The sequence below is a fragment of the Nicotiana tabacum genome, chromosome 8 (assembly GCF_000715075.1).
Source record: "Nicotiana tabacum cultivar K326 chromosome 8, ASM71507v2, whole genome shotgun sequence".
Taxonomy (NCBI): domain Eukaryota; kingdom Viridiplantae; phylum Streptophyta; class Magnoliopsida; order Solanales; family Solanaceae; genus Nicotiana; species Nicotiana tabacum.
The window spans coordinates 90,516,939-90,533,405 of NC_134087.1; the positions used below are offsets into that span (position 1 = coordinate 90,516,939).

Genomic DNA, 16,467 nt, shown 5'->3' on the forward strand with positions numbered 1-16,467 from the left:
GTATTATATCCCAAATCGACAACCTTTAACGAAACTTATTTTCTTCTATTTGCTTACCTTCTCTTCTTCATGAATTTGCTCATCATGTGTTTGAAATAGCATAATGCTTAAAATCTCAAGAAAATCTCATCACCGAGTCTACGTCAATTAATTGAAGACTAAACTTTAACATACGAAAATGTGGGATGTAATATCATTCCCCCCTTTGGAACATTCGTCCTCGAATGTCGGCTGGTGCACTTATCATTTTCGTAACCTATGGCTCTTGCGAATACTTTAGCACTCTGATTGCCATTTAGGCAACTATCCTGTGAATAAATCCAAAGGCCAGGGCATTTCCCACTTTAGGCCTCTTTCCCACACCATGATTTGTGATTGAAATCCTTCCAATCTCATAACTGTTGCAACCTTCTATCATGCAACCTCTACAATACTGACCTTGTAAGTGTGCCTACACGACTCTTCTCTCTTTCTTCTTCCAGCTTTTAGCCAATCTCTAGGCCTTACTTTGAAAATATATACAGAGCTTAATAAGATGTCTCCCTAGGAATCTATAGGTATACTGAAGTTCTTTGCTCGGTACTTTGTAGAACTTGCAAATATTGATATACCTTATTTTATTGACTTGGTTATCCATTCGTATGACTTTACTGCATCTATGTAGGTCATACTATACCATAACTCTTACTTCGATTTATCGTTACTGAGGTTTGCAACCAACTCTAGGTTACTCTTGTTGCTTATCCTTAAGACTGATGGTCTAATCTCATCTCATACTGTTGAACTTTTATCCTTAAGACTGATGGTTTATCGTTACTGAGGTTTGCAACCAACTCTAGGTTACATTTGAATTAGTGCAATCTCATCCCTTTCTAATTTTTGTTGCATTCTTCCTTTATCATCCCATAGTTACTAAATCCACTTAATTCTGACTTAATGCCACACCATTCCATATTCCCCACTTTAGGGGAGTACTAAGAGTTGGAGCTATGACGACCTGCCTATAGATGTTTTTCCTCTTCATCTTTGGCATCCTTTCACATCATCAATGACCCTTACTCGCCTTGCGGTTATCCTTCTATTACCAAGGATACAAAATTCCTTACTCGCGATGGTGACACTTAGTGTAACTGGCACATACAGTCCCTTAAGCTTAAATTTACTCACATTGCTTGCTTTAGGGAAGCGTCTTCCTGAATGACCTTTTATTCTTCTGTCGTCCATTCTATTATTGTTGGAACACATTTTCTGAAATTCTTGTGTTGCTGACTATTATCAGATCACTCGATCCCTAATTCATGATTAGTTTATCTTGTTCACCAACCCATACTGATTTCTATTACTCTGAAGTTTAACTTTTCCTTCTAGTAGTCACATTATAGTCACAAACTTATTTCTCGAAATGATGATATGGCTTTATGGCCTATACACTTTTGTTATCTCAAATAATGCTTCATTAACTCTCTTCTTATTTTCCGCTAACATTTATGTCTATCACTTTATTCTGAAACCTCGAACAAGACATTCTTTTGCTTTTAGCTCCCCTTGCTCTATTTACTGTCTCTTTGGGTTGCCTAACATTCTTTCTCTACTAGGGACGGGAGCCATACTAAGATAATATTTATCCCTTCAAGGCTTCTAGTTCCTATCTTTGTAGTACTCATATCTAGCTATACTATTCTAGAGCGCACCATCTGGGTGTCTTACAGGGAGATCTATTAGCACATTTGCAATGTCCTTTGGAAATATTAACTAATGCAAACAATCCATCCACCATTTTGAGTTACCCTAACTCCAGCTGGATCCTGATATCTCGTCCTTCTATTAAACTATATGTGTTAGCTCCCATAGGGCATAACTGAGTTCCATGTGGTCAATTATACATACCTCTGTCACTGTTGAAGGTAACTCAAAATTCTTGTATCTCTCTTCCTGAATTGTAGATAATGATCATCTTCCATAACTTGGTACCCCACACCCTTCTTCATCTAGCTTCTCTTACTTGTTGAAACTTGTACATTCTGAATCTCTCATTGCTTTTCACCATATGGGTGGGTAGATATTTCTACCTTAAGGCTCCTTTTCAAGAATCTCACATGTCTTAGTACACGCATGATCTGCCAGAGACCTTACATTTACTCATCATAAGCATGATGCAAAATCGAGTTCTTCCGACTCAACTCTTCTATAGCCACATTCAATCCCTTACTAACCATCTTTCTAGATGTAGGCATCATCGTAGAATAAGATAGAGTTTAGGAAATTGAGTTCTTATAACTGAGCTCTACCACACGATCTAGAGTAAGAAGAAAGAGTGACAGTCCTAAATTCCCTGTAGCCTCCTACTTATAAGTGAGGTGCACGACACACCCATAAAACAAGACTCTACTAGACACGACTTGTAGACTTCCTAGGAAAGAACTGCTCAGATACCACTTTTGTCACAACCCAAACCGATAGGCCGCGACGGGCACCCAGTACCTTACTCAACCGAGTACTAACATAACGTATCTTTTCATGTCATACTATCATAGATAATTTAGCCGGAAGGCTACCGTGAGATAAGTAGAATACAACATGTGATACCAACTTATACATAAGACATACTTCCTATAAGACCAAAATAACCACTCGTATACTGAACATAGGATGACAAGGCCATACAATGACATCTGTCTACAAGCCTCTAAGAATACATAATTTTCATAAAGGTCAGGACAGAGTCCCGCCATACCAAACAATACACGTCTAAATCATACTAACCAAACAAGCAACTCCGAAGAAAATGGAGTGCACCAACATCTTTCGCTGAGCTGATAGCCTACTTGGAGGACTCTCGACCTGTTTATCGGGCCTGCAGGCATGAAATGCAGCATCCCTGGGCAAAAGGGACGTCATTACGAATGATGTACCGAGTATGTAAGGCACATAAATAAGTACATAACAAACATGGAAGAAACATACAGTACATGACTCAACCTGTAAGTCTGGATAACTCTGTAAATCATGAAATAATTATAGTGTCATGCATATACGTATGAATGTCATATCGTGCATAGGTACATGTTTCATAACATCATCAGGCCTCTGAGGGCATCCCATCATATCATCTCGGCCACTGTGGGTAAAATCATCAATGTATACCAGCTGATCAGGTGGTGGTGCATATATAATGCCATAATCATTTGAAGCTTTATTCTGCTGTCAATAGTTCCATTTCTAATATTCTAGATTATTTTGCATAGGCCTGAATTTTCGTCACAATATGTCTTTAGTTAATGTTGAATTATGATTTTGTTTCAGTTCTGCCTTACATACTCGGTACATTATTCGTACTGACGTCCTTTTGTTGGGGACGTTGCATTTATGATTGCAGGTATAGATAATCAGTTTGACGAGCCCTTATAGTAGACGAGATTGGTATTCAACGAAGGATCGATAAAACTCCACTACAGACTTATGGGTAGGTCGGTACCTTGTTCCATTTGATGTCAAATAATCTTAGAGGCTTTATAGACAGAGGTTCATTTTGTACAGTATGTCAGAGGTCTTGACGGCTCATATGTATTTATGTTTTAAGAGTGATGGTTCATTGATACAACGTTTGCCTATTTATAGTTATACATTATGAGTTGTGGCTATGCCCGTGATAGTTACAAAAAAAAGAGTTACAGAGTGGTTCGCTCGGGCCAGTAAGGCACCGGGTGCCAGCCACGCCTCCCCAAGTTTTGGGCGTGATAAAGTAGTATTAGAGCAGATCGTGTCCTAGGAAGTATACAAAGTCGTGACTAGTAGAGTCACACTTATGAGTATATTTCGCGCCACACTTATAACTGAGAGGCTATAGGGCATTTAGGAAATATCACCCTTCTTTTGTTTCCAGATCATGTCATAGATCTAAGTCATAAGAATTCAGCTCTAGCTTCTTATCTTTGTCACACCTCCTTTTCTTACCTACACCCCCGTAAAGGGGTATATAAGGGAGTTTTTCCAATTTAAGTGACAATCGAAATGGGATTTATTTATTAGAGATTCAGAGTCACCACTTGGGATAATTTTATGGTGCCCAAGTCACCAGTTTAAATCCCGAATTGAGGAAAAGATTGACTCTGTTTTACAGTCCGCGAACAGAAATTCCGAATAAGGAGTTCTGTTAACCCGGGGGAAGGTGTTAGGCACTCCCGGATTCCGTGGTTCTAGCACGGTCGCTTAAACAATTACAATTGGCCTATTATCTGATTTTAATACATGTTTTAAACCTACGGTGCAATTTTTAACTTATTAACCGCTTTCAAATATTTTAGGGAAGACTTCAACGTCATATAAAATACATCTTTGGACCACGCCACATGAAAGGCACCCGCAGTCCGAGGCACATTTTATTTAACGTTGCTAAGATTTAGAGTTGGGTCACATAAAATGCACACCCGAATTTGGAATTAGGCATCGTAACTATGTCACAGGAACCGTACCCATAGTCACAATGGTTTATTAAATCGCGCCCAAAGCCAGCTACATCGTTTGTGATTTATGGATGTATTGTGAATAAGTGTAACATTTAGATATTATTGTAATGAAAGAAATTATCTATTAGATTAAAAAAATTATCATTTAAGAAGTTGCAAAAAATAAACTATTCAAAATAAGGGAAGATAAAATGAATGACTAAAACAATGGTATGTGAATACAGATAATTGCTACAACGTCAACAGAGGATTCCTCGCTTCAAGCCATACGCGTTTCATTAAACAGAGCTATCAAACAAATGGACGATATGATTGAAAACAACTTTGACAACTTAATACTTTGCTTGCAAGATCTATGATAAGTGTATATTGCTATTTTGGGACCCAACAAACAAATAAATAAATATATACAAAACCAAAATAAAAGTTCTGTGATCCACAAATTTGAAATAAACACTCAATACTCATTTAGGATTTTCAACTATGCCAAGTAAAATGATGAACTAAACATAAGTACTCATAAACAAAGTTCAATCCTCTAAAACTTGAAGTTAAACCGAAATACGATGACCCAAATTATTGAAGAGGAAATAAAATAGAAAGAAGCTGAACCTTTATGTAGATGGTTGTGAACTTTAATTACAGCAGCTCAATTATCGGGAAGCTTTCAAACGGAGCCTTTCGGATCGCGGAAACCTCAGGCGATCAACTACAGTTCTAACGAAACCCACTTGTTGCCCCCAACTCAAACCCGACTCAAGAAAGTCGACCAAGCTCCAGTTGTTTCAGAGGTGGTTTGGGGTGTTTTAGATCAGAAAATGGTGGTCGTTTTCAGTCTTTTTTTTTTGGACTGCTCTTTGCTGCAATTTTGGTGGTGTTCATGGTGTTGTTGCTCGGCTGGAGGTGATGGCTAGTGGAGTAGAGGGGTTCTGCCGCTGGGGGTTTTAAACTCAGGATTGGTGCTGCTTCTTTGCTAAAGAAGAAGATGGCCGGCGTATTTCTTTTTTTTTTTGGGTCGTCAATAATGAAGAAGAACGGCGGGCAGGAGGGGTCCTATTTCAGAATTTGCGGCGCTGCCTGTCAGCCTTCTGCAAATTTTTTTTAGGCGTTCTTTCTTCTCTCTTTGTATGGTTTTTATATCTTCTATATCTTGGGGAGAAAGCTAATGTATAGTTCCCCCTCTAAAGAAAAATGTCAGAAAAATAATAAAGGAATCCAATTCTGTTAGGTGGGCACATGATTTTGGAGGAAAGATGGAAAATGGGGACCACTAAAATATTCCTTTGATTTCTTTTGTTCCTTTTCTTTCCTCAGTTTCCTTCTTCCGTTTTTTCCAAACTTTGTTACTCTTTTTCATTTCTTTGCTTTTCTTGTTTTTTGTTTCAATCCCTTTGCTTGTTTTGTGTTTTTTTTCATTTTTCATTCTTTTTAAGATTAACTAAAAATACTATTTATCTAAATAACATGAAATATTAAAAAGAAATTAAGATAACTATGTTAAAGTAATTTAAATACTTTTTGATATTATATATATTAAAAAAAACCTACAACTTAATACTAAACTAAGTAAATATATTATTATTATTTTTTGAAATTTCTTCTTATCTTTTGTGGAAAATAAAATGTAAAGGCTATTTTGTATTTTTCAGGAGTAAAACTAACTATACAAAATATCATCTAACTAAAATAAGGGAAAATATTTTTTGTATTTTTTTTATTTTTTAAGATAAGATAGCGCAAAAGAGTTCAAACTAGTAAAAATAGCAATTAGACCAAAAAGAAATATATAAACCCTAAGATAAGTAAAATTTCGGGGAGGGTCAAAATTTACATGTCTATAGCTGCCCCTCTTTGACTGGAAATGCGAAGAGTTTTCAGACAAAGAATAACAAGACAGGTTTTTTTGACCCGACCCTTATTTGGAGAGGCCAAAAACTAAGAGAAAGGAGAATGTGACCGAGCCCTGGTATCTGAGCTGCCTAAATATTTTTGGCTATAAAGGAATCCGGCCACGTATAGTTCAGAGGTGAGTGAGATGATGGAGTATGCCGAGGTGAAGATCCGGTCGAGGTGTCATTCCGCCGAGGTTCCGGTCCGCGGTCCTGATGTTACATCAAAAATAAAAATATGAAAAAGACTAGCTAAGCCTATCAACTACGAGTTACAAGATTCCTATCTATAAGTCTTCTGAAGCTTGATCTTGAGTCTCGAGTGGTTCTTCATGCAGACTTTAGATTTGAACCTTGACGCTTGCTAGTTTCAGGTTCTGGTTCGTTCTTCTTCAGCTTTTCAGACCAAAACGGGACATGCAGAGCTTGTGACCTCAGCCCTGTCTTGAGCAGCTCACATCTTTCATTAACTTCTGCATTTGGATTCACTTCTTGTCTTTCTTTTTGTTTTTTTCTTTTTTATTCTGGATTGTGACTAACTTATGTTGATCATCTTGGACTGCTGACTCGCATTCTTGACGCGAGCTTCTTTTGTTGTTGACCTGAATTACATTCTGAATTGAATTCTCTTATTTTCTAGGCGGGCGCCTGATTGCTAAACTTGAATCGTCTTCTCTTGTTACTTGACACTGTTTTCCCTTGCACCTTGAACTATTTTCCGTTGAAACTTGAACTGTCTTCCTTTGAAACTGCTTTCCCTTGAAACTCGAGTTGTCTTCCTTCGAAACTGCTTTCCCTTGAAACTTGAGTTGTCTTCCCTTGTTCTCCAGGTGGGCGCCTGATTACAACAAAACAGAAAAGAAATTTTTTCTATCCCAGTTTGCACTAGGAAGATTTGTGAGTTGTTAGCAAAATTGTAAACCACTTGTACTATTGATGCAATGATGAGAGTAAACTAAAGAATAGACTAGTAAAACTATAAACTAAGCTTGACTAAAGTAAAGACTGACCCTATTCTCCAGGCAGGACCCCTGATTTCAAGAAAACTAAACATTGATAACTTAAGAAAACTAAAAATTGACCCCCTTTTTTTCAATTCCAGACTTCCTTTTTTTCCAAAATATCCTAGGAGAAAATTCGTCAGACTAGGTTTCTATCTTAGGAGAAAGATTCATCAGACTAAGACGTTAATCCTAGGAGAAAATTCATCAGACTAGGTCCTTTTTCTCTTCTTTTTTTTTTGGTATCTTAGGAGAAAGATTCATCCGACTAAGATTTCTATCCTAGAAGAAAGTTCATCAGACTAGGTCTTCTATCTTAGGAGAAAAATTCATCAGACTAAGATTTTGATCCTAGGAGAAAGTTCATCAGACTAGGTCCTCTTTTTGTAATCTTAGGAGAAAGATTCATCAGACTAAGATTTTGATCTTAGGAGAAAATTCATCAGACTAGGTTTTCTATCTTAGGAGAAAAATTCATCAGACTAAGACATCTATCCTAGGAGAAAGTTCATCAGACTAGGTCTTCTATCTTAGGAGAAAAATTCATCAGACTAAGATTTTGATCCTAGGAGAAAAGTCATCAGACTAGGTCTTCTAATTTATTATCTTAGGAGAAAGATTCATCCGACTAAGATTTTGATCCTATGAGAAAATTCATCAGACTAGGTTCTCTATCTTAGGAGAAAAATTCATCAGACTAAGATAGTGATCCTAGAAGAAAGTTCATCAGACTAGGTTTTCTATCTTAGGAGAAAAATTCATCAGACTAAGATTTATATTTGGAAGAAAATCCATCAGACTAGGACTTTTTATCCTAGGAGGAAAAATGTGAAGATCAATGGCAAAATTTTTGCATAATAGCAAGACAAATAAAGGCACAGATTTGAGAAACTTCCCTTTGTCGGCTCTTCTCGTCTTTTCTTTTTCTTCTTTTTTGTTGTTGTTTTTTTTCTTTTTTTTTTCTCTTTTTGAATCACTTTCCTTGCACCGCTTTGTTCCTATTTCATACAAAGAAATTTGTTAGTTTTGAAAATGGTGGTCGGTTTGTGGCCTTGAGTCTTGGGCAGCTTGGCTTCTGCTCAATCAGCTTAAGTCGGCTTCAAGAGACTTTTGCTCTGCATCAACCCTAATTGTTTCACACCTAGTATCATTTGTACTTGCGGCTCAATCAGCCTTATCTCAACTGGATATCTTTGCCTAGGTGACCCTTTCCGATATCTTGAATGACTTTCTGCTTTTTGAGCAATTTGTCTGTCAAAGAGAATCACCTGTTATCTTTCTTGCGCCAAGTAGGCTGAGAAGAGTCTTTTTAGAGAAGCCTTTGTATGAATCCTCAAGGTATATTGACAGAAACAACTTAGTGCTGGCCAAATTTGCTTTATGCAATTGAAAAGCTGATAGAAGATTTTGAAATCTTTTCTTGCTTGTTTTGACAAGGACCGACTCGGAGTGAAGGACACAATGATGCAAAGAAACAAGTATTAACAAGAAATGCCCCTGTCGGAAGGACAGAAGGAAGAGTTCTTTTTTTTTTCTTTTTTTTCAATAACTAGCCTTAATGATCATGACATGCATTTTGGACTTAACGGTCGATCTACCAAACTAATCCAATCTTCCCTTTTACCATTCTTATGACCTTTGAAGTCGGGCTTGTTTATGCCAATTCTTCGCATCAGCTTCACGACTCACTTTCGACAAGTAGTGTCCAAGGGGTTTTCACCAACAAGTCTCTCTCATTTATTCATCTCTGTTTACCGTCGCCTTACAGTGCCTGTGGAGGTTTTCACTAGTAAGACTCTCTCATTTTTCTTTTTCTTTCTGTTGCTTTCTTGTGTGGGCAACTTGACAGTGTTCTATATCGCGTGACAATCGTTGCTCATTGCATGCTTTTCTTGGCATTCTTGAAGGCATATCGGGAGGTCTTTATTTGGAAGTTTTTGGATAGGGTTGGGCAGAAGGGTTGGCATGAAGGCTCCACGTAGACTCAAAACAAAGGGGTTGTGGACTTACAACTCTTGGAATCGACTCTTTTAAAAGTACAACAAAATATTTGCCCTAGTTTCAGATACATGGGATTTTTTTGGATTTGTTTTCTCTTTTCTGAACTCTTATTTGGTTGGACCGAACCGTGAGGCTACCTACGTATCCTTTTTAAAGGAATTAGGTCTAACATAGTTCAAACATCTGACCTAACTATTTTTTCATCTTTCGTTTTCTTTCTTTGTCTTTTTTTTTTGTTTTCAAAACAGGTTACCCCAGCTTCTATTTTCTGAGGGCATGGACCTTTGCCAGTTCTTTTCTTCTTCATTTTTTTTCACTTGAAAATTGCCCCAGTTTGTACTCTTGGGACATGAACTTTTTTTTCTTTTTTCTTTTGACTCTTGACTCTAAACTTGATTCCAAAAGAGGTGGTCAAAGAAAATAGCACAGACTCAAAAGGGGTAGCGAAGGATATAAAGTGTTTGGGTAGCAGAAAAAGGGCCTCCCAGCCTCGAGAATGCCAAACATAGTATCTTTTCGCGATTACAGCATTGATGAACATGACTGTCTTCTTGGTTTGTCGTGGTCACAAGACACTTTCCATCCCTTAATGTCAAACTTTCCAACAAACTTCAATTGATTAAACATCCTCAAGCCCGATCTTCACAATGATTTGAAGGTGAATTTTACTCGACCTTAGTTCCAAAGTATTTCAACTCTTTATTCATCCTCAAAAATGCCTTTTCCTCAGTTGTCCAATTCAAACTTAAATCAATTTTCTAAGATCTGGCCAAAAATTCTGCATGCATGTCATGTCATTAAAACTAGCGGAAAAAGAACTAAGTATGGAATGACACAAAAGGACAAACTGTATTTCATTGAGTAAACAACAAGACAAACAACCTAAAATCCGAGTTACAACCCTAAATAACCTAGCTAATGAAAATAGCAACAAAACAGAAAGACAAGACTCACACAAACAAAATGGAGGGATAGAAGGGTTTGACTAAATAAAACAAATAAAATCTGGATCGCAACCCTAAAATAACCTAGATAATAGAAAAACATCAAAACAAGCTACCAAGATTCCTTCCTAATGAGGAGTGAATGACTTTTCAATTGCTAAGCTTGACATTTAGCCACAAATTTGCTCATCAGAATCAGCAGAGACTTCTCCAATTTCAAAATCATTAACTTCAGTTAGAAAATTCCCGAGAGGATTCTCATACTCCCTGTCACCACGCATCATCCCCACAAAGTGTGCATAATGATGTACAGGTAAAGGATTCTGCGCGATATTCTGGGTGTCACTGTCTTGAATCACAATCAGATTTTTCTGGATCATCATTTCTATTTCTCTTTTCAAATCCCGGCAGCTTTCAACATTGTGCCCCTGGGCATTAGAATGGTATTCATACCTTTTAGAAGGGTCAAAGCTTCTTGCATGGGGGTCCACATGATTTGGAGGAATAGGTGCAATCATGTCATACTGCTTTAATTTCTCAAACAAGCTTGCATAGGACTCTCCTATTGGTGTAAAATTATCTTTCAGCCTTTGTTCCCTTCTATACCCCTGGTTTAGATGTGGGTTATAGGGCATTTGAAAATTTTGTGGAGGCTGGTGGAGATTTTGTGATGCTCGTGCTCACCTTCTGGGGTATTTTGGTGGCTGGACAACATACTGATGTGGAGTGACAGAGCATTGTGGGTTCTGAGGTGGATAGCAATGCTCAGGGGAGTCATGGGAAACCTGATGAGGCTGCGCATACCTTCGAGGTGTTTTCCTGGGACCTCTTCTCGAACTTGTTGTCATCATGATTTCTTCATCCTTCTCATTCGTGCCACTGAAATTATCAAATTCAACTTGGACAGCCTGAGTTGCGGCTTGAAGAACTGCTTGACTTATAATTTTGCCTGTCTTAAAACTGTTCTCTACCATTTCTCCCATTTTGATTGCTTCCGAGAAGGATTTTCCAACTGCGGCCATCATGTTTTGAAAATAATCTGGCTCTTGAGCGTGAAGGAAGACAGTGATTAGCTCGTGGTCGTCCATGGGTGGCCTAACTCTAGCTGTTTGCTCTCTCCATTTAATGGCATATTCCCTGAAACTTTCAGTTGGTTTCTTCTTCAAGTTTGAAAGGGAATTGCGGTCTGGGGTAATGTCAATGTTGTATTGAAACTATTTGACAAAGGCCTGTGCCATGTCATCCCAGACATACCAACGAGACGTGTCTTGATCCATAAACCATTCGGAGGCTACTCCCGTAAGGCTTTCCAAAATAAGCCATCAACAATTCTTCATTTCTTCCCGCACCTCTCAGTTGATTGCAATACCTTTTCAGGTGGGCTATGGGATCTCCATGTCCATCATACTTTTCAAATTTGGGAGTCTTGGAACCAGGCAGCAAGTGGACATCGGGGAACATACATAGATCTTTGAAGGCAACACTCTTTTGACCTACCAACCCTTGCATGTTTTTCAACCGTTGTTCTAAGCTTTTTACTCTTTGGGTCATTTCTTCCTGTATCATCTTTCGGGCAGGCTTCTCAATCTTTGTAGGAAGATCGAATGAGTACGAGTGGTACTCAGGAGAGTGGTACTGCTCTTGTTGTATAGCAAATTGTGACTCATGACGAGGCTGTCCTCGACCACTGGCTCATGCTTGACACATTTCGGTCATTTGCTGTTTCAGTATTCTATTTTTCTCAAACACAGTAGACTCTTGTTGAACCCTCTGACCCTGAGTTTCTTGAGCACTTGTAACACCTTCGATGTTAGTTATCATTTTTCCTTAGATCTTGTGTTTCCAGCTTACCACAAACCGACCACCTCAACTTTCTCCACAATTCAAAACAAAACATGTTAGAATGGACTCAGTCAGTCCTTATTATTATCAATATTTTTTCATTTCTTCATTTTTTTTATTTCTTTATAATGGTGATCGAACCTAATGTGGGTTGCATACGTATCATGTGGGAACATGAATCAGATCTTGCGTAGTTCGGGAAGATTGAGAATAAAGTAAATAAACTAACTCTTTTTTTTGATTTTTTTTAATTTCTGAAAGAGAAACTTATAAAGAAGAAAGAAAATATTTTTGGATTTAGATTTGTTTTTTTTTTTTTAAAAAAAAGAATTTTTGAAAAGAAAGACGTCTAAAGAAGAGAAAAAATATAATTTTTTTTCTTCTGAATTTTAACTTCTTTTTCTTTTTTCTTTTTTCTTTCTGGAAATTTCAAAAGAAAAACTTCTAAAGAAGAAAGGAAATATTTTTGGATTTTTTTGGACTTTTATTTTGGGATTTATGAAGGAAAGACTTCTAAAGAGAAAACAAATTATTTTTGAATCTTGACTTTTTCTTTTCAAATTTCGAAAGGTGAACTTCTAAAGAAAAATGAAATATTTTTGGATTTTTTTTTTTGAAAATTGTGGGCTCGAAGAAAGACTTTTCTAAAGAAGGAAGTAAAGAAAAATATTTTTGGATTTGAAAATTGGGGTCTAAAATAAGGAATTTTCTAAAGAAGGAAGTAAAGAAAAATATTTTTAGATTTTTTTTTTTAAAATATTGGGGTCTAAGATAAAGACTTTTCTAAAGAAGGAAGTAAAGGAAAATATTTTTGAATTTTTGAAAAAATATTATGGGCCGGAACCAATGAAGTTTGCCTACGTATCTCACATCCGGTGAGAATCAGACCCGCGTAGTTCGCCCAGTTTTGACGGAACAGAAAAATATGACTTATTTTGAAATGACCTCTTTTTCCATTTTTCAAAATTTCGGCAGAGTTTCAGGATATTTCAAATACCTCCATCTCACTCTCTTTTCTTTTTTCTTCTTTTTTTTTTTGATTTTTCCTTTTTCTATTTTTTTCATTTTCTTTCCTTATTCTAGAAGCCAGTCAATATGCAAGCCGAAACAAAGAGATACGCAAGTAGCACGTAAGATGCATCAGGATGGTCTTTTAATTTGGGTGCACCAGTCCTAGACGGACCCAACCCTTGTGTTGAGTCCCCAAAGTCAAATGCACGTGATGCAAACAAGCGTTCCTACTAGGGATCCGTCATGAGGCTATGTTATTCTAGGTTTAAAACCTAGGTGTATTGTTCTAGACCTGGCTTACCCGAGCGGACAGCTCGAGCCGAGGGGGGCAGCGTACCGGAAATATAGAAGCTTCACCGGCTTTGCAACTTATCCGAACCTCGTTCTAAAATTGAGATATGACTCTAACAGAAAAGAAGTCACACGAAGTGCACACTTCCCAGATGATTTAGAATACTCAGAGAGAAAAAGGGTTTCGTAACAATTTATATACAGTTCAAGCAAAATCAAAGTGATAAAAAGCGGCATTTAGCACATTAGGCTCAAACATGTAAAAATCAGATAACAAATAAAAGTCAATCATAACAGCTATTCTAAGTTCGAATTCTGAACCCGGAACCAGAAGTTCTGGGTTTTTTTCCCCAGCAGAGTCGCCAGAGCTGTCACACCTCCTTTTTTACCTACACCCCCGTAAAGGGGTATATAAGGGAGTTTTTCCAATTTAAGTGACAATCGAAACGGGATTTATTTATTAGAGATTCAGAGTCGTCATTTGCGATAATTTTATGGTGTCCCAAGTCACTAGTTCAAATCCCGAATCGAGGAAAAGATTGACTCTGTTTTACAGTCCGCGAACAGAAATTCTGAATAAGGAGTTCTGTTAACCGGGGGGAAGGTGTTAGGCACCCCCGGATTCCGTGGTTCTAGCACGGTCACTTAAACTATTACAATTGGCCTATTATCTGATTTTAATACATGTTTTAAACTTATGGTGTAATTTTTTTAACTTATTAACCGCTTTCAAATATTTTAGGGAAGACTTCAACGTCATCTAAAACACATCTTTGGACCACGCCACATGAAAGGCACCCGCAGTCCGAGATACATTTTATTTAACGTTGCTAAGATTTGGAGTTGGGTGACATGAAATGCACACCCGAATTTGGAATTAGGCATCGTAACTATGTCATGGGAACCGTACCCATAGTCACAATGGTTTATTAAATCACGCCCAAAGCCAACTACATCGTTTGTAATTTATGGATGTATTGTGAATAAGTGTAACATTTAGATATTATTGTAATTAAAGAGATTATCTATTAGATTAAAAAAATTATCATTTAAGAAGTTGCAAATAAAATAAACTATTCAAAATAAGGGAAGATAAAACAAATGACTAAAACAATGGTATGTGAATACAGATAATTGCTACAACGTCAACATAGGGTTCCTCGCTTCAAGCCATACGCGTTTCATTAAAACAGAGCTATCAAACAAATAGACGATATGATTGAAAACAACTTTGCCAACTTAATACTTTGCTTGCAAGATTTATGATAAGTGTATATTGTTATTTTGGGACCCAACAAACAAACAAATAAATAAATATATACAAAACCAAAATAAAAGTTCTGTGATCCACAAATTTGAAATAAATACTCAATACTCATTCAGGATTTTCAACTATGCCAAGTAAAATGATAAACTAAACATAAGCACTCATAAACAAAGTTCAATCCTCTAAAACTTGAAGTTAAACCGAAATACGATGACCCAAATTATTGAAGAGGAAATAAAATAGAAAGAAGCTGAACCTTTATGTAGATAGCTGTGAACTTTAATTACAGCAGCTCAATTATCGGGCAGCTTTCAAACGGAGCCTTTCGGATCGCGGAAACCTCAGGCGATCAACTACAATTCTAACCAAACCCACTTGTTTCAGAGGTGATTTGGGGTGTTTTAGATCTGAAAATGGTGGTCGTTTTCAGTCTTTTTTTTTTTTGGACTGCTCTTTGCTACAATTTTGGTGGTGTTCATGGTGTTGTTGCTCGGCTGGAGGTGATGGCTGGTGGAGTAGAGGGGTTCTGCCGTTGGGGTTTTTAAACTCAGGATTGGTGCTGCTTCTTTGCTAAAGAAGAAGATGCCCGACGCTTTTTTTTTTGGGTCGTCAACAATGAAGAAGAACGGCGGGCAGGGGGGTCCTTTTTCAAAATTTGCGGCGCTGCCTGTCAGCATCTGCAGATTTTTTTAGGCGTTCTTTCTTCTCTCTTTGTATGATTTTTATATCTTCTATATCTTGGGGAGAAAGTTAATGTGTAGTTCCTCCTCTAAAGGAAAATGTCAGAAAAATGATAAAGGGGATCCAATTCTGTTAGGTGGGCACGTGATTTTGGAGGAAAGATGGAAAATGAGGACCACTAAAATATTCCTTTGATTTCTTTCGTTCCTTTTCTTTCTTCAGTTTCCTCCTTCCATTTTTTCCAAACTTTGTTACTCTTTTTCATTTCTTTGCTTTTCTTGTTTTTTGTTTCAATCCCTTTGTTTGTTTTGTGTTTTTTTTTCATTTTTCATTCTTTTTAAGATTAACTAAAAATACTATTTATCTAAATAACATGAAATATTAAAAAGAAATTAAGATAACTATGTTAAAGTAATTTAAATACTATTTGATATATATATATATATATTTAAAACCTACAACTTAATACTAAACTAAGTAAATATATTATTATTTTTTTTTTGAAATTTCTTCTTATCTTTTTTGGAAAATAAAATATCAAGGCTATTTTGTATTTTTCAGGAGTAAAACTAACTATACAAAATATTAACTAGCTAAAATAAGGGAAAATATTTTTTGTAGTATTTTTTATTTTATATTTTAAGATAAGATAGAGCAAAAGAGTTCAAACTAGTAAAAATAGCAAATTAGACCAAAAAGAAATATATAAACCCTAAGATGTATAAAATTTCGGGAAGGGTCAAAATTTACATATCTAGAATCTTAACTCGTCTTATCAGCCATATTGGATCGCTCTTGGTCATATGACACGGCGAGCTCAAAAAGAGAATCCAGTAAACTCTCTAATGGAGAAAGATCCAAAATATTTGTCTTCTTCATATCCTCGAAAAGAGAATCCAGTAAACCCACTGGGGGTGTTTCTCTATATCTGTTGAAGTGCATACCATCTTTTTCAAAGTTGCCTTTAAGGATTTAAGCTTCCTTTTCTTATGTTGTGTAACTACTTTTGGGGTTGGAGTAGGTAATTCTTTGACTTTTGAGAGCGTCCTTCCAACACCTTGGTCTTCACCTCCT

The 16,467-nt window shown here is 36.8% G+C and overlaps 2 long non-coding RNA genes across 2 annotated transcripts; both read right to left on the reverse strand.

Moving 5' to 3' along the window:
- Positions 1-2,615: 2,615 nt before the first annotated feature.
- On the reverse strand, positions 2,616-5,988 carry LOC142162757 (uncharacterized). Its single transcript, XR_012694136.1, has 2 exons — positions 5,079-5,988; positions 2,616-2,878 (listed from the first exon to the last, which is right to left on the reverse strand). It is a non-coding gene; the product is annotated as an uncharacterized LOC142162757 (long non-coding RNA).
- Positions 5,989-6,265: 277 nt separating this feature from the next.
- LOC142162758 (uncharacterized) lies at positions 6,266-15,685 on the reverse strand. Its single transcript, XR_012694137.1, has 2 exons — positions 14,969-15,685; positions 6,266-7,240 (listed from the first exon to the last, which is right to left on the reverse strand). It is a non-coding gene; the product is annotated as an uncharacterized LOC142162758 (long non-coding RNA).
- Between the last annotated feature and the right edge of the window lie 782 nt (positions 15,686-16,467).